Source organism: Corvus brachyrhynchos, unplaced genomic scaffold (genome assembly GCF_000691975.1).
Source record: "Corvus brachyrhynchos isolate BGI_N302 unplaced genomic scaffold, ASM69197v1 scaffold213, whole genome shotgun sequence".
Lineage (NCBI taxonomy): Eukaryota > Metazoa > Chordata > Aves > Passeriformes > Corvidae > Corvus > Corvus brachyrhynchos.
Genome location: NW_008237233.1, coordinates 1,519,128 through 1,543,845, shown reverse-complemented (window position 1 = coordinate 1,543,845; position 24,718 = coordinate 1,519,128). Strand labels below are relative to the sequence as shown.

The 24,718-nt window shown below is 39.0% G+C and overlaps 2 long non-coding RNA genes across 2 annotated transcripts; one reads left to right on the top strand and one right to left on the bottom strand.

Annotated features, from left to right (window-relative positions):
* Positions 1 to 5,022: 5,022 nt before the first annotated feature.
* On the top strand, positions 5,023 to 8,876 carry LOC108445508. Its single transcript, XR_001860395.1, has 3 exons — positions 5,023 to 5,065; positions 6,940 to 6,941; positions 8,757 to 8,876. It is a non-coding gene; the product is annotated as an uncharacterized LOC108445508 (long non-coding RNA).
* A 182-nt stretch (positions 8,877 to 9,058) lies between these two features.
* On the bottom strand, positions 9,059 to 23,334 carry LOC108445507. The gene is made up of 3 exons (XR_001860394.1): positions 23,323 to 23,334; positions 10,437 to 10,442; positions 9,059 to 9,138 (listed from the first exon to the last, which is right to left on the bottom strand). It is a non-coding gene; the product is annotated as an uncharacterized LOC108445507 (long non-coding RNA).
* Between the last annotated feature and the right edge of the window lie 1,384 nt (positions 23,335 to 24,718).

Here is a 24,718-nt window from a genome sequence, read left to right as displayed (position 1 = left end):
TAAAATCACTCCAAGACACCATGTTTTAAAATCTGGCATTGAGAGTTCATCTTACCTTCCTAAATATATACCTGATGGGTTTTTGGTGCATTATAAGACCTTGGTCATTAATCTGAAAATGAAGCATATTTCTGAAGATTTGTGGGAGTTGTGATTAGCAGTTTAGTCCACTATTTCCATGTTTTGACTTTTGTTCTTTACAAATAAATCTTTAATCAAGACTGAAAGGTAAAGATCACCAGGCCACTAATTTTCTAAGCGTTTTTGCATCTAACTGTTTTATCCAAAGATACATTGACATCAAAAAGTTGTGAGGAGTAGATGTCTAACTTTCAGAACCCTTTACAGAATTATAGGTAAGAAATTTTTGACTCACTGTGAAATATGATTTATAAATTTTGTGATATTTTCTTGCATGAGTAACAGTCATTAAAAGCTTTGAAGATGGACTTATTCAAGGGAGAATTTATGACACGACAAACCAGAATGAAGCACCAGATGAATGTTGAAAGCATGAGATACAGCAGAAGTATAAACCACAAGATTTTCATACATATGAAGGGACTTCTTTTGCAATACAACTTTTTTTTTTTTTTCACCAGATAAACTAAAAGCACTTCAGAGTATTTTCCTGGATAGATTTTGTTCCCTTTTTTCATTCCTCTGCAATCTAGAAAATCTTATCACAGCAGCTGGGGATAAACAACAGGTCAGTATAGCAGATAGCTTTGTAAGAATAAATTTGGTAGTATCTTGAAATCAGTAATCCTAGCCTTAAATATATGCAAAAATGCACAACAGAGACAAGAAAATGGCACTTAGAATATTTTGCTGTTGACGTAATTGATTTCACACTTCTACCATACTTCTTAAATATGGAGGCATGAACACAAGAAGTTTTCCCCTTGGTGGTTTGAAGGTTTCACTCTACAGTAAGATAAATGCTGAAAGAGATAGCTTGCAAGTAAGGAAGGAAAAGGAAGGAAATTTGAGAGCCCCAACTATAAAATTCTAACATTACTGCAATTGAATATTATGATATGCTGTCATGATAATTATGATGAAAATAAGTAAAGAAGCTCAAAATATTCACAAAAGTTTTCTCAAGTTACAGCCAGAACCAGTTTTTGGATGGCCACTATATTATGTAATCAACTTAGGCTGTGAGATATGGATTTTAAAAATGTTAAGTACAACATTTGACCATTTTCCTTTGCACAGCTGATGCAGTTTCTCCGTGAAGTACATGGAACTAAGCTGGAGCACCTTGCTTCAGCAACAGGTGCACACTGTGCTCAGTCTTGATACAGTTCTCCTCCCATCCTTTTGAAAATTACCAGTAGTCCACAGGGAGACAGAGAAAAAAAAAAAGAATCTCCTTTTCTTGTCCCTCTTTCCCCCTGTTTTCTATTTGTCGAACAATTTATAGAAGATTTTGTTATACTACAAAATATGACTTCAATGCAATCTTTAATGCGAGCCTTTTAGCGTTACAAAGCTTAGCATAGGCATGGGAAATTAAACTCTCAGCAGTTTTCTGCATTGCCCTTTACACAAGATAAATGTAAAATGGTGTGATCCAATAAAAAGTGAAGAACTGATCCTAGGGGCTGGAGTACAGTCATGTCTTTCCATTCCATAATGTGTGCAAGAAACATTTAAAAACCTTGGCAGCAGTGATTTACAGGAATAGCTGGTGCTTCCAGAAATGAAAGAATCCTTAATAAATCTGTTTATCACAACAACAGCAGGTTTTCTCACATACATGTTATAGACCAACAGATTATGGTTTTTATTGAACATCCATAAACCCACCAGTGGAACAGGATCATCATAAAATAAGAGAGCACTCTAAAATATAACCTTGGAAAAGCCACTGACAGGATATTTTTGTTTGGAAGACACCGTTCTTCCACTTGCCAAACATGATTTTGATAAAGGATTCAAGGAGTGCAAAAATACCATGTCTAATGACATGGCCATATGTTTTCTACCTTCCAAAACTAACAGTACCTGCAGAGAGCCCTCCTAGCTCTGCTTTGCTTTCCTGATTGTAATAAAAACATACAATTCAAATGGTTTTTGTTTTTCACTGCTCATTTATCATTTTTTTATAATCTTTTTCTGGATTAACACTAAGTCTAGCATGCAAAAGTATCTTCCCACAGGATGTAATCTATTTAAACATTAAATAGCTTTTGGCCTATGGCAAGGGTTGAAAAGATGCAGCCTTCCTCAGGTTCTCACATCTGGCTTGTGCTCATGAAAAAAAAAAATAAACCCAAAGAAAAACAGTCCCAGAAGACTACTTGCCTTATTTTATTACTAAATATCACACACATAGAAGCCAATTCATCTTAGAACTTTACAAATATATAGGACTGCCTTTGAAAGGTACACATTTAAACAATTTATGCCAAGAATTAAAACACAAGTTTCACACTAACTACTTCAGATGCCACTTCATTCTATAAATCATGATTATATTCTGATTCTGGGCAGTAATGGATAAATGCTCATGATGCAGCTGTACTCAATTTAATTTGAAGATAAACCAAGTGAGCATCTAACCCTATGTTTCTGGCACAGATATGCCATCACCTACATTATAAAAATATTCGTTTTTATTGAAAACCTTTACTGGAGTACCAGTAGCTTAATTTGTAGAGTTTTGAGCCTGATATGGACAACTTTGCCTTCTTCACTAACATCTTGCAGCAGAGGCAAGCGTGTTAGCCCTGGAGCTGCTCCTCTGTAAGACATAGATAGCAGGAGAAAAGTCAGTTCCTTCAGCTTGGGAAGATTCATTACAGAAGTCACTACAGTCCCCTTGACTTCACACGTCTCTTGTGCAGTTGCACAATGGCACCAGAATGGAGCTGCAGTCCTGTGTCCACCCTAAACAGCCACACTAAATGTGTCCTTCAATAACCAAATTATACAACAGCAGTGAATACACACTTCACTGCAATACTTCAGTGGTGCTACTGAGTCAGCTCAAGACCACAAAGTGTAAAGCCCTGTTTTAATTACCAGTACTAGACAAAAAATTTAGGCTCCTCTGGGTGCCTGTGGTTCCTGTTCTAGCTGCTGAATAAATGGCTCTATCTTCAAAAGAGCTGGTTGACCTGCTGATTTGAAGCCACTTCCCAGCAGCAGTTAACAGTGGACCCCCAGCCAAGATCAAAGATGGTCCCTGTCTACGTGCAAAAAGGCCTTTTGAAGAGGCAGAAACATGAGCAACTCTCCTGGGGAAATACAATCTGAAAGCATCCAGGCTGCCCATCTCTGGCACCAAATAATCAGGCCGTGATCCAGCACCCTTCAAGACCCCAGAGAGAGCAATTGCAGAGAATGCTGTCCTGGCCCTGTGGCATCATTGCCTTCAAAGTTTTACTTAAAACAAGAGGCAGAACTCACTTTCTTCCAGCCCTATTAATTTACTAGACTCTTTTCAATAGAGCCATTACATTACTTAATTTTTTTTCATTTTCCAAAAATCCTGCAAATTCCAGGTCTTCTCCAGCATCTTCCTATCCTCCTATCTTTTGTAAATCCAACTCTCTCTCCGAACTTGTATCTTGGGAAAACTGCATGGCTGTGGCAGATACAAATACAGGGTTTCAGTAGCATTAATGTGACTAAAGGCTTCTTTAATGTTTTTTTTTTTTTAACCCATATGCAATTTTCCCTAGTGTGCATCAATATAACTCTCTTTTAATGGGATGAATCTTCAGTTAGTTATGCTAATTCAGAGTAGAGTACAGGACTAACAGGAATTAAATGTCTTTTGTTTTTATTGAAAATTTTTCCTAAATACATTGCGTTAAATTTTGCACTTTTAACAACAAGCTGAAAAGTACAGAAAATAACTTCAAAATACTAGGAAATTTTAAAGAAATCTAACAACTTTAGCTGAAAAGCAACCCACAGCAAAAAAAAAGACTGTTTTGCCTCTGCATTAATCAGAGGTCACAGACAACGAAAAGAATATCTGTGATATAAACATGAATTTTCCATTTATCTGAAAAAAAAAGAAAACCAAAAACCTAAATGTCTGTGTGTGCATATGAAAATCTTTTACCTTTATGTGGCAATTTCCTCTGTCCACTTCATGGCATCTTTGAATACTGGGATGAATTCCCAATAAAAGCATTTAAACTTATGTATAGTCTAAACCAAATGTTTACCATGACTGGCTTTGGGACAATGCCCCAGCAAACCTCATGTCTGAATATTTGATGAAATTGACCTCTGAAGAAATATTTTATAGCCCATCTCCAGGCCAAGGGTGTCAAACCATAAATAAACGTCAATGCATGTACTATGATCACTACCCACTTCTAAAGTCATCAAACCACTGACCTGTTTTAATTTCAAGTGCTGTATTTATTTTTATTTCATGGTATTTTTATTTATGGAATGCTGTCAATATCATTGCTCTGACATTAATTAAAAAAATAAATTACTCAAGGAATGATTTTTTTCCCCCAAAGTTTCTGAATTATTTCTTATAGATATAAAAGTACCTATAGCATCTGCTCTACTTCAGATCTAAAGTGGACTATGAATGAAAGCATGGCCTTTATGAATGTACACAAAGTTCAGGAAGTCACTAACTAGCTGCTATGATTGCCTCATCTGATCATTGGAAGTGTTGAACTAATGCTGACATGAAAATTGTGAAAGAGGGAGAGTATCACTTCTTGTAAGGCCTAGGGACACTATACCTTGCAGAATACACAGCTGTTTTTTCTGGTACTAAGAGAGTTCCTCCAGTAAAAGAATGAGGTCAGACTGTGGTAACAACGTCGAAGTGGCTTTGGAGGTTTATTCCCATCGTCTAGCTGTAGCCCTCCTTTCCAAACACTGGAAAGATCTATTGGCAGCACTTGTTTCTGGACCCCAAACCTCCTTGGAACATGGGTCTATTTCTCACAAACTTAGATCTTTCTGTCCAGTGTGGTGGATAGAAGATTATGATCCGCCCATACAGAACGTAAATTTAAGCAAGCAGAAAATCATAGGATACTCTGAGTTGGAAGGGACCCACAAGGATCATTGAGTCCAACTGTTAAGTGAATGCCCCACAGAGGGATCAAACCAGCATCCCTGGTATTACTAGCAACATGGTCTAACCAACTAAGCTAATCTCATGGTCAAATGATAAATATATTGAAAATGGAGGGGAAACAAAGAAAAGGGTCTGGCCACTAGGTTTCTTTTCCAGATTTAATGTTTCTTGTGTAATCTCATCATAGAGTCATAGAATCACTGAATCACAGAATGGCTGGTGTTGGGGGGGATCTAAAAGATTGTCTAGTTTCAACCTCCACATCATGGACAGGGATGCCATCGCCTAGAGCAGGTTACTGAAAGTCACAGACTTCAACTAGTTTCCACAGGATTCATTTTTAATTTGTATGCAACCTGAACCCTGAGAACAGTACCTGTGGTTCAAAACCTGACTGGCTTAATGATTTCTTTTTGCACCTTGACTACAAAAGTGACTAGTGCACATCTCAGGAAGAACCACATTTGCCTGCTTCCTGTTCTTGAGGTATATCACCTCCATCAATAAAGGCCTTAAAATGTAAACCAAAAAATGTTAATAACACTAGCTGGAAAATATGAAAACAGGCTCCTTGACCCATCAAAACCCTTTTTTTTACCATCACAAGAGAGTAGTAGAGAAATGAAAATATATAGATGAATATGGTGAAAGTCTAAGAATCATGGGCCAAGTAGTGACCTGAAATCTAATGGAAAGTATTAGGCAACATTTATTATGTGAGCCACTGCCATCTCCTCCAAGAATCAGTTTAACATACCACGTTTACTCTCTTTTCTCAGGAAAGCTTCAACTGGTGATTTGCCCTGAGAGTCAGGATGCTTGAGCTCTGTTGGACCAACAGTTAAATTAATTCCATAGCTGAGGGTACTCCACTGATAATTCCTCTCCTTGCTCCTACCAAATAGGTAACAGTCATTAGACATCCCTTACCAAAAGCACTACTATTTGGTGGGATGGATAAAGAGAATTTTTGGAAGGGCAGCCAAAATCTCAAGTCATCTAGTAGATAGACAGTTGAGTGGAGTACCTCCCAGCGCTCCTCTTAAGAAATTTTGCTGGTAGGTTCTCAGTTTTGCCATCAATAACATATTTATATGTGCGCCCTTTTAGATGCTATATTTTCATCTTTCTCCCTTCACAGAAGCAAATAAACAAACAAACTCACTGAGGGCTATTTCCTAAGGAAATTCAGGCCCTGAAACAAAGAGGTGAAGAGCAGGTCAGAGGTATTTTTCCTGGGGAGGGTTAGTTCATGGAGCAAGTGAAAGGTTGCAACACCTAGAACTATCAGGAAGAATGCATGTTTTTAAGCTTGGGTTGCTACAGCTTGGGCAGCCAAAATTCAATCTGCCTAGTGTGAAGCTAGTTTCAACAGCACGGTTTAGGTTTTTTAAAATATATTTAATTCTATTTCCTTGACAATCTCACAATGACAATCCAGATACCTAAAAATACTGAAACTTGGACAAACTCCAGTAGTGTCATGGACAATGAAGTTGATAATTGCAGAGACATTTTGCCTAATCTTTCATCTCAGAGATGAATGGAGTTGCTTAAAGAACTTATTCTTTAGCTTAATTTATATTTCTATGGGTCAAAGTTTGTGTGAGGGACCCACAATCCATTGAATATTAGGAAAAATCTTGCTCCTTTACTGCAATAGAGAAATCAAGGGGGATTCTGAGAAACTGTATTTTGGAAGTGTTATTTCTACAGATCACTTTCTTATAATGATAATTATGGTATCGTTCAGCTTCTTATAAACTTTTTCTCATCACCCAGGTTTTAATGATTACAGCTTTTGTTAAAATGATGAGAGTATGGCACAATATGTGAAGAGGTAAGAAATCCAAAATAGTTTTTAGAAGTCTCAATCTTCTATAATAGGAGTAAAAGCATAAAATTTATTGAAATTTGGGATGGATTATATTTATTTATTTTCAAGTGAAGCATCCATTTAGGAGCTCTCTATGGATGGACACTTCAAACTCTTGTATGTTCAGCTCTTTGGAGCTTCCTATGTTAGGAGGAATAATAATGGACAAATGTAGGTTCTAAATACAAAACAGTATAGCATAAACAAGCCAAGTATAGCTAAACAGTAGGGCTGTGGGTCATTTTGCAGTGTAGTTGCTGGAGAAACACCGATAGTAGCATGTAATCTGTGGCAGGATCATCTATTCAGAGATTATGGAGTATTGAGATCCTCCACTCTATATATTGCACCACGGTAGCTAAACATGTCACTGTTTAATGTATTTCTTTTCATGGGATTATGAGATGGAGGAATCTCCTCCTTTTATGGATCAGAGAATTATTTAGGTTAGAAAGGACCTCTGTGATCATCAAGTCCAACCTTTGACTGATCACCATCTTGTCAATTAGAACATGGCCCAAAATGACATGAGCAGTCTTTTATTGAACACCTACAGGGATGTTAATTCAACCAACTCCCTGGGCAGTCCATTCCAATGCTTAACAACCCTTTCAGTGAAGAAATTCTTCCTGATGTCCAACCTGAACCTCCTCTAGCACAGTTTGAGTCCATGTCCTCTCATCCTGTCACTGGCTGCCTTGGAGAAGAGGCCAATCCCACTTGGCTATGTTCTCCTCTCAGGTAGTTATAGACAGTGATAAGATCTCCACTGAGCCTCCTTTTCTCCAGGCTAAACACACCCAGCTCCTGCAGCTGCTCCTCATATGACTTTTTCTCTACACTCTTCAGCAACTTCATTTCCCTTTTTTGAAAAACCCCAGCACTATAAAGTCTTTCTTGAATTGAGAGGCTCAGAACTGGACATGGTGCATCCTCTCCAATGCTGAATACAGAAAGTATATAAATTAATATAAATATAAATGTAAATGTAAATATAAATATAAATATATTAATCAATCAATAAATAGTATAATATGGATGGTAGTATATAATGAGGGTTTATAGGCCAACTTCAGTAAAAAAATCTCTTCTGATGCTCCCTGAATTTGGAGGTCCCTAAACAATTTAAGTGGTTTCCCTTTCTTTGTGGCTTACTCTAACTGTCAGGAAGAACTGTTCTTCTGAAAAGCTACATTCAAAAGTTTCCACCCTTTGCTTCAGGTGCTCAGACTTGTGTCCTTTCATTATTAGAGTCTTCATGATGGAGGACCTAAAGCAACATCCTTACATTGATTAAATTATTTCAAATGTATAATAAAGTGTAGATAAACTCACAGAATATGATGTTGTCCTGGGTTGCAGTGTATTCTATTACCATCCCCATCAGCCATTGAAATCAGGTGGGGCAGTGTTTCCTTGCCTCCTCCCCCCAGACTATCTTTCTGTTAATGGCCCATCATGGTCCTGCCACCTGACTCAGAGATAACTCCCTCCGGACTATCTTCTGGGACAGGAGCTACACAGCCACCACTGGACCTTCTGAGGAAGAGCAGACCCTTTTTTCTACAGGATCACCGCTTCAGAGGACTGCAGCCACCATTCTACCAGACTGCTACCACCACCCTGCCTAACAGGGACTCAGGTTGTATCTTGACTCTGTCAGTTTGAACCAGTGTTTTCTTTTAGTTTTTTTCTTTCCTTTTCTTTAACTTCCCCATTAAATTGTTATTCTGACTTGGTGCCTCCCACTGGTTTGTTTTCAAACTGGTACAGCTGACTTGGAAGGGACCCAAAAGGACCATCAAGTCCAACTCCTAGTCCCGCACAGGACATCCAAGAATCCCACCACGGGCCTGAGAGCATTGTCCAAATGCTTCTTGAACTCTGTCACGCTTGTTGCTGTGACCACTTCCCTGTGGAACCTCTTCCAGTGCCCAGCCATCCTGTGGTCAAAAACTTTTGCCTGGTATCCAGTCGAAACCTCCCCTGACTCAACTTCAGGCCATTTACTCAAGTCCTGTGTCACACAGAGAAGAGATCAGCGTCTGCCCCTCCTCTTCCCTCATGAGGAAATTGATGACTGTGATGACATCTCCCCTCTGTCTTCTCCAGACCAAACAGACCAAATGACCTCAGCTGCCCCTCATATGGCTTCCCCTCCAGGCCCTTCATCATCCTCATGGACACTCTCTAATACCTTAATGTCTTTTTCATACTGTGGTGCCCAAAATTGCCCCAGGTGAGGCTGCCCCAGCTCAGAGCAGAGAGGGACAGTCCTGTCCCTTGCCTGGCTGGTGATGCTGGGCCTGATGCCCCCCAGGACATGCTTGGCCGTCCTGAGTGCCAGGGCACTGCTGACTCATATTCAGCTTTCTGTCAACCACGTTCCCCAAGTCCCTTTCCATAGAATTTCTCTCCAGTATCTCATTCCCCAGTCTGTCCACCCGTACATCCAGGATTGCATTGTCCCAGGTGCAGAACCTGGCACCTTCCATTGTTGAACTTCATATGGTTGGTGATTGTCCAGTCCTCTGATTTGTCAATACTTTGTGTGACAAATTTAATCACAGACAGTGATCAAATATTGTAGAAACCATGCAGAAGCTTTATCCAATTAAGTGGAAGCAAGAATGCCCCTTGCCAAGGCAGTTTCATTCATTCACCTAAACAATCTGAATAATTTCATCATGGCAAACAAATACTAGTTCTGCGCACTTGCAGTCTAGATAGACTTGTTGACTTGTGAATTTCTGTCAGCGTACACTGCGCAAGTGCAGGATAAAGCACAAAAGCATAGAATATAACATGATGAAGATGTGTTCTACTAGAAAAGATTTAAATCTCTAGTTTTGGATGAGCTACTATATGTTTCTGTGAATAATGTTAACAGTAATGATACAGCCATAATAAGTGGAATGGTTCTACTAAGCTTGATTGTTTTATATAATTGAACAATGCTGCCTAAGTCTTTGTGCATGCTAATAAATATAAATATTTCTTTAGAATTATTCTGTGATATACTCCAAGCAGTGAGACAATGTGAATTTGGGTCAAGTTTGACTCATTACTGTCATATGATAGTATGGAGACTCTGGTGTTAGGCAGAACTGCCTAGAAATTTGGTGTTGCAACTTGCAAAAAAAGCTATTACTTTCTGAAATACCACTTACTATAAATCACACTGAAACAATTTTTATTAATTTCAGCAGTGAAACAAAGTGACTGAAATAAAATAGATTCCCTGCAGCTGCTCGGTAAATGTCAATATTGTTATCTGTTTCACTAGTGCTAAAAGTGGATACCCATCTCACGGGATCTGGGGCTACAAGCCAGATAGTTCAAGAGGACCAGGGTTAAGCTGTCAGAGACTGAAATTGTTCATGCCTTAAGCATTATTATGAAGGAGTTTTGCCCATTATAGCAAAAACTGTATAAAGAAGCTACAACCACAGAAGCCCACCCCTCCTTGAAGATGCCCAACTGAACTTTGGACTGTGAGTGAAGCCACCTGTGTAAGATAAAGGGGACACTATTGTTCAATCATTTCAGGTGATGATCTTTTCCCTCACAAGGGTGAGGGAAAAGAATGCATCCACAATAAAATTAAACACAGCAGAGAATCATCCCTGGCTGGGTTTGGGGTGGGGGAGACCACAGCCTACAGAGGCCAGGTTTACACAGACTCCTCCCCAACCTAGGGCAGAGGAGGTCTAGGGTGTGTGGTGTAACCTCTGGTCAGAGACACAGAACACCCATCCTCCCTTACACAAACTGGCCCAGCTGTGAAACCCCAATGCCATGAAGGCCACATCCACAAGACATCCGCATGGAAGGCAGCTGAGGGGGTGTCAGACCCCTGAAGTGCTCCCCAGACTTATTCCTGTGGCCTTTCACCAGAGGACTGCATGTGATGCAAAGTGATGCTACAGATCCTGAGTCTGCTGCAAGACACTGTGTCAAACTGCCCCTTCCTGCCCCCCCAAGCCCAGGGGAGGTACCTGGGCATTCCCACCTGGCCTGAGCATATATGAATCCATTGGATTCTATGATTTTGGGAGGACCCTCACCACCAAGAAGACCAGTTGGAGAGAGTCATTGGGATGCTGGTGGGGTCCACGGAGTGGTGATATTTTCTTTTATCTGCCTCTGTCACTCTCTTTCTGTCCCCTCCCCCATCTCTCTTCTATTTCTTTCTCTTTCTTCTTCTCTCTCTGTCTCTCATATTTACTATTAAATAAAACCCATACTACTGACTTTGGCATATGGTCTCATTTGCACCTTAATTCGAGCAGAGGCATTTCTAATAACTTTAAAAACCAGACTGTAACACAAGCTGATGATCAAATTTTTTGAGACTTATCTGTGGTGGCTTTCTGAGAACACTGAATTCTTGTATTAGAAAAAGTCACCAAACATATCTCAGGATTGAAAAGACATAAAGCTGCTGATGATAGAGTAATTTTTCAGGTGTATGAGAAAGAGTTTAATGAAAATGCTAAATGGGTTAAGGTAAAGTTTACTTCAATGTTTTTAGAAATTTAGTATGGCATTTACTAATAAAATGTGGCTTTATCAGAAAATAGCTAACTCTGTTAATCCTCTCTTGTAAATTGCACTATGACTTCACAAGACCAAAAAAATATATTATTTAGGACCAAGAATGGAATGATGGTTCTGTTCCAATCATCCTGAAATGCAGAGATTCCTCTTTGATCTGCACCATTAGGCATCTGAAGACAGTCAAAAAGTTGGGCTGAAAGTGACTGTGTAACTTTCAGTTCTTGTATCGCTTTCCATATACCTAGAAGCAGACATTGCCAGGTGTGTCCTTTTCTTCAGGTAAGACTAGATCTTCAACTCCTCCATGGTAAAGGTTGTGGGAAATTTGAAATATATTTTCCTTTTCACAAGCTATAAGATCTACCAAGAAACTTCTAGTTTTTGTCTATTTCTAATGAGCTTTTGTCATTAATGTGATACTGGCCACAAAATGCAATCAACTAAGAAGTAACACTTTTATTATTATTTTTAACCTGAGTTTCCCTAATTAATTTAGTTGCATATCTCTTCCTCTGATATAGGAAAAGAGAAAATAAAATAAACTAAAATCCTTACTCAACACTTAAAATCTGGCCTCTGTAAATTTTCATTCCAAATGGGCAAGTTTTCATTCTGATTTATTCAAACAAAGATTCACAACACCCAGAGTATCTAAACAAAACAAATCAAAACCCAACCAACCAACCAAACCCCCAAATGCTCTAATGCGAGTGAGGAAAACAAAATTAACACGATGTTAAATATATGTGGCCAGAACTGATGTAGTTTGAAAAGGGGATGCCATGCCAGTTAACCTTCCTCTTCTTGCCAATGACAAGGAGAGCTTTCCAAAGGAGGAATCTCCTGCTCAGTTTCGAGGAAAGTCACTTAGTGTTTTTCCCTCCTAAATGATGCCTGGCACTACTGGAGGACAGATGTAATTTTGTTTTCTTCAGGGCTCAGGAGTTAGAGTCTCCCCTCTTTTCCTCATAAATCTATTTGCAACCTGAGTAATGGCATGACTACACTGAACATTGTACAAAAAATTATGCAAATATGGCATTTCAGGTGCTTTCAGAGTGTGTGTTATTTTATTCTGGCCAAGATCCCTCACTGAATTGCTGAGCTTAATAAACTGCTTTATAAAAAAGATTTTCAGTTAAATAACATAGAGTGAGATGAAGCTTATGAAAGCATTTGGAAGAGGATAAGAATGACATGAAAAGGTTTGAGGCAGATCAGTACTGACATTTTCTAGACAGCACTTGTGTAATGAAGTGCTCTTGGAACTTGCACAACTCAATAAGCATTTCTAATCAATAAATTAATACAGGGATTAGAAATATATATTGGAGTGGTCCAATGTCCTCAATTCTACATACCTTTGACATTGTATCTTCATTTTAAGTGTAACTCAGTATATTTAGAGCAATGAGCAGGATGAAAACTTTTTATAGCTACACATTGCGCAGTGTGCTTCTTCTAAATTTGCTGCTACTTTTCTGACATTGATTACATCTTATGTTTTACATATTCTGCCTATATATGGACAAGGGCATTAAACCACTCACTTTATTATTTTGCTAGGTACCCAGATTCAATCAAATTTAAACAAAGTTCATACCAGAAAAAAAAGTCCAGCAGAATAAGATTTTAGTTTTGTCAAACCAAAGACCACTCAGTCTTTTCCTACACATCTCTCAAAAGTGTGAAGATCTTTCAAGTATTGTAGATATGACTATGGGAGCTTCACTCATTGAGTGCAACTCCCTGAAGGCTCTGTTAAAAATTTCTTGTGAACCTGTATTGCACTACAAAAGTGTATTATCCAAGGAGCTAGGATGGGAAAGGCAGGAGTTACCCTACACAAGAAAAAGCCTTTTTGAAGGAGAAGTTTAGATTGGAATGTTTATGATACTTCAGATGTCCTCAATTTTGTTCTTACACCAAGAGAAAATTAAGAAAAAGATAATGATTACAACAAAATGGATGTGACTCCAAGACTGCACCAGTAAAACAAATGGTAAAAAGGAAGAATTGTCTAATGTTTAGTCTCTGTCACAGAACAAATAATTCCACTGAAACACACAGCCAAGATCAGAACAGAGGTGGAGTTAAGAAACTGAGGATTGCTGTTTCTGCCTGCACTGTGCTGAGATGTTCTCAGACATCTGAAAACATCTCTCACCACTGAGCAGAGTCCCAAAGAGCAGACAGAGTTTTAGACAGTCATTTCCTCATCTGGAATGATTTTCTGATTTCATTACTCAAGAAAGATTAAAATGCTTCTCTCTTTTTTTTTTTTTTCCCCCTGCCTATTCAATGAATATTCATTGCGGGAAATAATTTATTTAGAAATTTATTCAGAAATGACAGACTTAATGGCATATCTGTTTTAGGGCTGCTCTAATGAACCTGAGATTGTTTAGAAATTACCATAAACCAGCTGCAAAAAGGTGAGTTAAATTAGATTATGGATTGTGGACATCTTTTGTAGTTGTGGCCATTGATACACTGTGCAGAATTGCTTAAAGGAATGTAGCAAAAATGTGGGAGTGTGAAAAAAACCCCAACGAGTGTTTTTAAGCACATTGTGTCACACACGTGAGAATGGGTTGAAGGTCACATAACAATCTGCCTTTTGGCACTTCCTAACTCTACCTTACCAACCTTTATGCACAGCTCCTCACAAGTTTTAATTCCATGTTTCATATATATATAGCTACACAAACATAAGCGTATGTACGTCTGCTTGTTGAAGCAATGTGCAACAGCATCAGAACTCTTGTGGTTCATATAGGTATGGACAGAGACTATTACTATCAGAGATAGTTTGATACTCAGCTGAGGAATGAGCTTACATGTGATGCACAGTGGTTAGGTAACCCAGTTCGTACAGCTGTTGAGGTGTTCTCATTGACAGATGTACTTCCTGAGAAATAATTTGGAAACATTTTAGAGTGTTTATATAATGTTTCTGGGAGCATATTTCCTAATGTCTCTCTGTAAAATTAATGCACTTGCCTGAGAGTACAGCTTTATAGTCCTTAAGTTACAAAAAAAGAAGTACAAGTATTAAATGTCAAAACTATTTGCAAGTGGCCTAAATCAGTGTTTCTTCACAAATACTGGTGGTACTTCAAACTCCTTTGTTTCCTAATAAGCTGCAGGCACAGACAGTTAAAGACACATCCTCTTAAAGAAACATGTTATGGACATTGCAGCTTTCCACAGGGGTTGACTGCGCACAAACTGCATGGTAACCTATTTGTATATTCCATAAATAATTTTTTTACTGGTGTCTACTCTCTACTGTACAAGAAATATCTGTGTTCCTTGTTTTAAGTACTCCCAAACCCACAATGACATGGTTTAAAATGGTGAAATTACTATTTAATGTCCTTAAAGGCCATATTAAAACTAGCCAGCTTTACTGAAGCATTTCAATTACCACTGCTTACCACAACTTGCAGTAATCACAGTTTGTTTGTTTAATTTGATGGTCCTTAATTGCAGACACCACTGAAAGAACAATCCAGCAAAAAATACAGTTTCTGCAATCATTCTTTTTAAGCTAGAGGAAAGAAAGTGGTGGCAAGGAAATTAGTTTAGGTAACTTACTCTGGAGCATTTTCAGAAGAGCTGACATAAAGGAGCCCTGATCTTCTATCTTCTTGGTGTAAACCAGGAGTAACCCCACCATCAATGGTTACACAGACATGAAACCAATGTACATGAGAATAGAACTAAGAGTCACTGTTTTCAAATTAGAAGACCATTAATCAGCTTTGCTAAAGGATGTGTTGTGCAGCTCTACTTATGCCGCTATAAAAGAGCCTAACCTCAGTGTCAGTCGCAAAAATGTTAGTCATGGTTTTCCAGAGATTGTTTTTTCAGCAAAGTAATTCTCTGTGACCAAATTAAAAGAGATACTCCAGCACTCAAGTAGGATGGAACTGTTGGAAATCCTCAACCACTGTAAAATTTCACCCATTTTGAGGCCATGATGAGTGGCTGCAGGGGCATGAGCAGGCTACATATGAGTGCTTCCATCTCTCATGGCAAAAATTACATGGAGGACCCAAGTCATCTGTTCAGTATTGGACAGAAAATGCTACTTTTAGCTTAATCTGAAAAGGGTAAACCAGATTCAGGTTTTCCAAAAATTACTTCAGGCATCAGCACATTACTTCAGCTTGAGAGCAATGGGACTTTAGGAAAGCGGAAACTTAGGGAAAAATCCAAAATGGAACTGTACAGGCCAAGAGGTCTGAAAGGTCAGGAGCTTTGTGACATTGGTGCTTTATATAAAGCAAGTGGACAATATGACTTCTGGTAGAAAGTCAGCCCTTACTAGTAGAGGTATTCCCTGCTGCACTTTATGGCTGGAAAGCCAGGATGTCTATCCTACCTCATCACTTAGGTGAGGCCAGACAGCCAGACTAAATTTTATCTTACCTGCTCCACTTTAATACACTTCAAGAGCTTTATTACATGATGTAAAATACCAGTATGATATACTTCATCAAGACCACCACATCTTCTTGTGGGAATTTTAGAAATAATTTGCAGCTGATCAGAATGCTTTGTGCAGAAAAATTGATTAAACCCAATATGACACTAGCAGTAAGAACTTTTCTTATGCAGCTGCACAATATCCATGTGACTGCAGAACACTTTAGCCCCTGGATAAGCATTTGAGTCTCTGTCAGAAATGGCTCTGGAGAACAGTAACACAAATTTTAAATTCTTTATCCCTATCTGTTGAATTGCTTGTGTGCAGTTTTCAGCAGTCATAGTGAACACCCAGGCTGAGGTGGAAATAAGGAAATTGTTGTGTAGCTGGTTTTGATTAGAGTTGGCAGCCATTTAAAATGAGATGCATCTTCCAGAAGAAAAGACAGTTTTACTCAGGGAAGATACATGTGATACATGAATAAGACCCTTGACTAGTGATGGGCAAATCTACTGAAAAATATAATTCTTATTACAGGCATTTTCAAACCTTTGAAGATCTCCCTCAATTTCCTTCCTCATCTCAGAGGCAGTATGGGGATTTTCAAGTAGAGGTTTTTTCTGTTCTTCGTACACCACAGCATCCCTGATTACAGCTGATTATTTATGCCAGAGTGCATAGAACAATCAAAAGTCTATTGAGATGATTCAAGAGCCACAAAAAATTGCCTCATATATACCAATCGGGAAGGGAGCCTTTCTAGACTATTTCCCAACTTCCTGCTCTGAGGGCTTCTTGGAACCTGGACCATTTTCTATGCTCTTCCTGCTACATTAAAAACAACCAAAATATTTGAAAATATTTCTGTCTTAAAAAGCAGTGTGCCAAGGAACCCCTGGATTCTTAGACAAATGACCCAATTTATTGTGTTGGATTCCAAACATTTTGAACAATTAATCTCTTTCCCACAGTGATATCACCAGTTATACGTACAATTTTTAAATTATTTTAAAGCACTGTTTATGTGCTTTACACTACATGTATAAGAAAAGGACCAGGCTTGTCTCTGGTGTGAGTGGTGTCAACCCTGGTCTCCAACAGTGGAGGAGACCTCATTTTGCCTGCAGTCTGGGCAACCTCGAGCACACACTGACTGCACCAGCACCTAAGTGGAGGCTGTATAGCTGCACTACAGTGCTGAGCCTGAGCAAATACACCCTGCCTTCTCAGCAAGGCTTATCAGCTTGGGCTGCATGCCTGCTAGCTGCAGCTACATGGTTCCTGCTTTGAGGCCAGTTTGCATCTAGCTGGCTCAGAGCACAGGAAGAACAAACTTGAACTTGCTTGTAAATATCTCATGGATGTTCTATATGTCAATTCAGCAGGGGGGAAGCAGAGCATCAAAGTAGACCCCTCAAAATCTGCAGGAGATGTGATCCTAAGAACATACACAATAAATTTTAAAAAAATTAAAAAAAGGAAAAAAGCAGGTGTCCTGGGGAAATTTTTCTTTTGGTAGATGCTACAAAGTTGTTAACCCTTCCATTATCTGATTTTTTCACTAGTCCCCTTCCATTCGTTCTTCCATATTTATGAGTATAAATTGCACTCCTACTAAATGCCAAGTTGCTGTAAGTTGAACAGCTCTGACACTCACACCCACATACACCTGTTTCCTGACCAACAAATACATGATGTGTAACTTACACCATTGCTAATTTATGATTGAATTTGGCAGTGATTTTATTCATTTATTAAATTTTTTAAGTACTCTATACACATGTTCTCTCTGGCTCTGGCCTCGCTCCATCTTAACCTCGTGCACTGAGATATTAAATGGCTGGATTTGCAGAATCCCCAGGTATGACAGGACAGATGCTGCTGCTGCAGTTTAATGATGGGAGATGCACCATTCATGGTTCAATGTATACAGCACAAGACTGGAGAATAACATTGATTTTTTCATACAAGTGGACACCTAGTCTGGCCAATTCAGACACGTTCAAACAAAAGTTGGCAGGATTAAGTAAGTGGAAATGGGTTTTTGCAACAATGTAAAGGAGTGAGTGTGAAAAAATGCAGCCCAAGGAACATCTGGATTAGGCCTGAAACAGGGTAGAGTATGGAGCAAATCTTGTTAAAAACGGAAGTTGTGGTGAAAAGATGGGAAAAGACCTGGTCTTCAGCAAAGCCTTTGACACTGTCTCCCACAGCATACTCCTGGAAGAGCTGTCATCCCACATCTTAGATAGGTACACTCTTCACTTTGTTAAGAACTGGCTGGATTGGCTGGGCCCAGAGAGTGGTGGGGAATGGTGCTGCATCCAGTTGGTGGCCAGTCACTAGTGGTGTCCTCCAGGGATCAGTGTTGGGCCCTGTCCTGTTTAGTATCTTCATTGATGATCTGGATGAGGGGATTGAGCCCACCATCAGCAATTTGCAGATGACACCAAGCTGGGAACAAGTGTTGGTCTGCCGGAGGGTAGGAGGGTTCTGCAGAGGGACTTGCACAGGCTGGGTAGAAGGGCTGAATCCAACAACATGAGGTTTAGTAAGTCTAAGTGCTGAGTCCTGCACTTTGGCCACAACAACCCCCTGCAGCACTACAAGCTGGGGACAGAGTGACTGGACAGCGGCCAGGCAGAAAGGGACATGGGGATACTGGTCAACAGCCAACTGAATATCAGCCAGCAGTGTGCCCAGGTGGCCAAGAAGGCCAATGACATCTGGGACTGTATCAGGAATAATGTGGCCGGCAGGATCAGGGAAGTCAATCTTCCCCTGTTCTTGGTACTGGTGAGACTGTATCTTGAGTGCTGTGCCCAGTTCTGGGCCCCTCAATTTAGAAAAGACACTGAGATGCTCGAACACGTCTGGAGGAGGGCAACAAGGCTGGTGAAAGGTCTAGAACACAAGCCCTGTGAAGAACAGCTGAGGGAGTTGGGATTGTTTAGGCTGGAACAAAGGAGGCTCAGGGGAGACCTCATCACTCTCTACAACTGCTTGAAAGGAGGGTGTAGCCAGGTGGGGGTCAACCTCTTCTCCCAGACTACCACTGACAGAATGAGAGGAAGGAGTCTTAAGCTGCACCAGGGGAAATTCTGGCTAGACATTAGGAAAAAAATGCTTCACTGGAAAAGTGGTTGGGCACTGGAGTTGCCTGCTCAGGGAGGTGGTGGAGTCACTGTCCCTGGAGGTGTTTGAAAAGAGACTGGAAGTGGCACTCAGTGCTACGGTTTAGTTGATCATGTGGTGTTAGGTCACAGGTTGGACTTGATGATCTCAAAGGTCTTTTCCAATCTAGTTAATCCTGTGATGAATCTTAAAATGTCTAATCCAAATCTTAAAATGTAAAATCAAATGTTTTTTGTAGTGTATAAATAGAAAACACCCTTACTGTTTTCTTTCTTCCGTGTGCTATCATGCCTACAATTTTCCATTCATATGAGCATAATGTTTCTGGAATGTATCGGTGCAATCTATTTAAAACAATTTTCCAATCAAGCTATATCCTAGAGATGGAAGTTAAGTCTATATTTAAAGAAAAGGATTTAATATTCATCAGTGTATAAAATATAGTAGTTCCTGAAATATATTTTAAACTCAATTGATCAACTTCACCATTAAATCCCTGTCAAACAACCATGAAAATGGATATTTAGCTTTAATTCTTTTTCCATAATTCCTTGTGAAATTTGTATATAACAATATGCATATGTTAATACACAAATATAATGCACATTCATTTGTGGGGGCATAAACCTAATGCAGGTCATCAGCGATGCTATTCAGTGATGGCTTCTACTGTTTCATCCGCTGTATTTCTGAAAGACATTAAATTTCTTATTACATCTCTTCTGAGTTGAGAAGAGTTATCATGGTCAATAATGTGATTGAGGTTCACCTAACCTGTGAAATGTCATATTTCAGACATGGCTTCTTTTCCTGCAGGCGTGTTTATCATCTCTCATTCTTGATCCACTCTGAAGTAAGAGAGATGGATTTGCCTAAACCAGCCTAACACTTTAATGATCCTTCACAAAGTTGTAACGCTCCTCAAATTGATTGCATCCAATCCTGGCCCACTCTTTTCTGGGCCTAAACCTCAAAATTGTGTCTTCAATATTGATGCCAGCTAAAGCTATGCACAAAAGATGACTTCAGCCCAGAAAGACTTTCCAGGTTTCCCTTCATAGTCAGTGATTCCATTCTGGGGCACTAAGTGCCCAACACAACCCTCCTTTAGAGACTTTCTCTGTCTTTCCTGACTGGAGAGAAATGGACCTACTTCAAGCTAAAGTTATCCTTTGAAAATGCCAATGCCAATCAGGAAAATGCAAGGGGTACCTTGAGCAGTTATGCTTGCTAGCACTTCCAGGAAAGCGGTATTGAAAATAGAAAGCTCCTTGACTCTATTGCATACAAGAAACTGAAGAAAATAGTGGCTCAGCTCCTCAGCCTTTAAAAAGAGAATACTGGTGGACTAAAATTAAATGCATCAAATAAATATACAGATCATAAATATACAGATTGGATAGGATAAAAAAAGATTTTTTTAATATAATTCTGTAAAAAATAATAACATGGTTCATAAAAAAGATGTTAGGCCATTATTGCTGCAGGCTTAGGCCCTAGGGTATATCACCGTGTCCTGCAGCCATAGGGAGGAGGAGGAGAGAAGATCCAGCAGGCAGGAATTGTGCAGCAAGATTGATTTATTTAATTATTTTACAAACTCTTTTATAGACTTTTTTCTTCATAGTCTAATTGGACAAAGGACCAGCCACCCCTTGGGGTGATTGGCTAAAATCCTAAAACATCCATTGTCAAAAGATTTTTCTACTATACCATAAACAAGACTTTTCAAGGTTGCAGGTGGTTTGGTTGTTTACACAACTCTGCTACCTCTTCTGTGAGAGAGAAAAGTCTCTCACGGACTTAGAAAATAGCAAGAAAATCTTTGCTAGCAGCATTTTTGTACCTACAGGCCATAGTGGCTGAATAAGCCTATGTGATGAACATGTTATATATGGTTATAATAGAGTTACACACTATCATCTTACTATATCATGCACTAAGTTGATTAAAAAGAGACATGAATGTATTGGCATGGCCCTGAGCTAGGAAGATTTGCTTAGGCACAGACTAAATTTTGTCACATGTAAGCACTTTGTACGTTAGCCCAGCTCTTCACCTGCATGAAAACTGTCACTGAAGATGCACTTTTGAAGTTCAGGAGTTTCCTTGCTCTTCCTGACACTGGGAAATAAGATAGTGAAAAGTGATAGGAATAAAAGCAATAGCAGTGGAAGTGATTTGCAAATCTATGAATGTCATGAAATATATTTCTGACCAGCTCCTTAGGCTCGGATTGTCTGCTTGTACTTCATGTTAAGCGCATTGAAACTTTTCTTGTCCAGGCTGTAGGATGAAGGCAACAAAGAGGATGCAGGAAACAGTGCATGAAGCAGACATGGAACCCCTTGGTACTATATATTTAGATGCTGTTTAATAAATTATAAATGACAAAGTTTTTAAAGAGATTACCTCTCCTGCTGCTGGTTTTGCTATTACAAATTCAGTTGGGTTTGGTTCAATTATACTTGGCATGACAAACATTACAAGTACTTCCATGTGTAAAAACACATGGACCCTTTAGATATCTTTAAGGAAGAGGTTTCCTTGAGGACAGGACTATGTAATTTATTTGGATTTTGGTGCTTACAGAATATTAATATTTCCCTGCTCCAGGTCAAAATTTAACCCTGACATTCTACATTAACCTCTTCTATCCTGTGATCTGATCTATCATAATCCAAATCCTATCCTATCATGAAACAAGAGAAAGAATTTTTTCAAACTCTTGGCTATTCCTGGTCTCTCTGGCTACAAATTTGTCATTTTCAGAGATCAGACGACCCTATCTTCAGCACCAATGTGCCAAGAAAGTTTACCAGAGAAGAAATACATTAAAGCTCACTATTTTCAGAATAATAACATTTTCTTCCCTAAAGCTTTGTAACTGGTATTTTTATGCAACCTTACCTTACAATTTGCTCTGATATTTCTATTTAGTGGCGTACAAGTTTGAAAACAAACCAGTGGGAGATCACAAGTCAGAATTATAATTTAATAGGAAAATTAAAATAAATGCAATAGTACAAGAACACTGACAGAGTCAGGATACAACCTGACACCCTGTTAGTCAGGGTGGTGGTAGCAGTCCAGATGAAGTGGTCCTGTTGAAGAACTGTAGAAAAGGGTCTGGTCTTCACCTGAAGGTCCAGCAGTATAGTTCTTGTCGTCTGGGTATCCTCCATATAAGGGCTTCTCATGCTGTTCCAAACCCTAGATTATATCCAGGTGGGAATGCTTGGCTCCTTCCTCTGGGCAGAGCATCTCACAACGGGTTGATGTAATTCTGTGAGTCATGTGGTGGGTCCTTGATTGCCCATTAAACAGAGATAGACCCTGGAGGGAGTTATCAAGGATGAGTCATGGTAGGAGATAACAAACATTGCCCTACCCGCTTTAACAGCTTGTGAAGATGATAATAGAATACGTGCCTTTGGTTACATCTTACATTGTAACCTAGGACAAGTGGAAGGCTATTTTCTCCCATATTGTTGTTTAAACACTTGGACATCTCTCTTTTTTTAACATTTTGGTATAGTGCGTTTGTTCACTTCCCCCAGTTAGTATGATTTCCAGTAAGCTTTTCATTTTGGCTCATTTAGAGAAACAGATCCAAAGAGCTTGTTTCCAAAGTAAATTTTGATTCAGAGTCCTACCCATGCAGGAGTAGATGAAACCCAAAATATAGTCCTGCTGTTGCGGAATAGAATTTCAGAGAACACAGAATGGATCAGACAGAGAAATCTTCCCCGCAGCTGGAAAATATGGCTCATGGTTGCAACCTGCCTTCAGTCTCAGATGCTACTGAATTTACAGAGTTAATGTCATGCTGTAATGCAGTGAGAAGAAACAGCAGCTAAGACCCACACATAATAGATAAAAAAAAAGGAGGAAAAAGATTTCTGAGATGGTATCAAAACAAATTTAATTCATCACACCTATGCAAATATCAGTAGACATTTTTGTTATTAGGCTATAACACACAATATTGTGGTGCAAATTTGGGATTCTTTATTTATGTATTCATTTAGGGCAACAAGAGGAGAATTACTAAGAATTATTCAGGGAAAAGTGGTGTTGCTGTTTGTTCTTTAGAACAGGAAGAAGACAATAATATTCTCTGAACTAATATGAAGTGTTAAATCAGAGCATATCAGATCATCTTCTAGAATTTAATTCTTAGTGAAATAATTATATCATCCTTTTTCCAAAACAGGCAACCTAGACAGAAGTTGATTAGACTGCTCTCTAGTCAGACAATGAATCAGTGGCACAGCGGGAAAATAGCTCTGTAGTCTTGAGATCCATGTACATACTCTTGTAATTGGATCAAACTCCAGCAAAAAAGCCCAGAAAACAAAACAGAAATAAGTTAGGTATTAACTCCTTGCATGTATGTCAGCTGTATAAATTTCAAGTGCAGGACTTAAAATTAACCTTTTAATTATGTTGTTAGTTGCAGCATTTTTATTTTTCTTTTATGGTCTCTGAATGTCTCTGCTTTGCTCACATCACACTAGTCAAATATATCTTTAGACAAAACAAAATGAGAACAATCCTATAAACCATTTAAGCCAGCCAAAACATGGAGTGAACAACAGAAAGCATTCCAAGATCCATTTGTACTAGGACTTTCCTTTTTTTTTCCCATCTGGAATCATGTGTTACCCAGGCAGCCTTGCAGCAGTTCTAGTTCACTTTCTCTGCACCTCAAAATTGTTGCTAGGGCTTCCCTCTCACCCAGCATGTCCCTGCAATCCACAGATATTTCTGAGACCTTACAGGAAGGATATCCCTCCGAATTTAAAAAAAACCCAAACCATAAAATAGGTCTTCTTTGGAGTACCTTTTCCAATTTTGTTCTTTCTTTTTTTTCCATTCTTTTTTCCAACAAGAAAATGCTATTGCCAACAAAAGCATTTCCCTCACTCACTTCCACAGCTGCCACACAACCTGGCAGTCCTCTCATTCTCATATTTCATATTAAGATTCTTTTGAATCTGAAGTGATGGAAAAGCACCTTTACACCAGAGCTTTGACACTCCATGAAATTGAACCCCAGCAGCAGGTCACTCATTCACTGCATAAAACCAGCCTTTATGGGGTGTGCTGCTGAATCCTCTGCTTTTAAATGACCCTACAGATCACTTTGCCTTTACCAGCTCTGGAAGGGCTATTCAAAAACATGATATTCTGAAGGAAAAATTACATTTTGAAAAGCAGTGTCTTCCATCTCCCTCTTTCCCCCTGCTTCCCCTCCACCTTTTTCAGCTCTGTAATATTTTGCATTTAGAAATAGAGAGGAAGCTGTAGAAAACCCCCACACTTTTTTTACCACTCTGTCTAGATGTAGACCAAATTGAATATAATAGACAATTATTTAAGAGTTGACACAGACTTAGCAATTTGGTGTCTTAAGAAGTGTGTGTGTTTGCATTATCACTTAGGACAAGCCTTGTAAATTTTGCTGACTGCCTACAACCAATTCTTTGTTTAAAGGTGATAAAGCACAAACTCAATACATACCTGAACAAGTATAGGGCAATAAAAGCAGAAGGAAAGTAATTGATCCTCATTCAGAAAGCACTTCACAAATTACAAGTTCTTTGGCTCTGGGAAAGGCAGTTTGATGACCTAC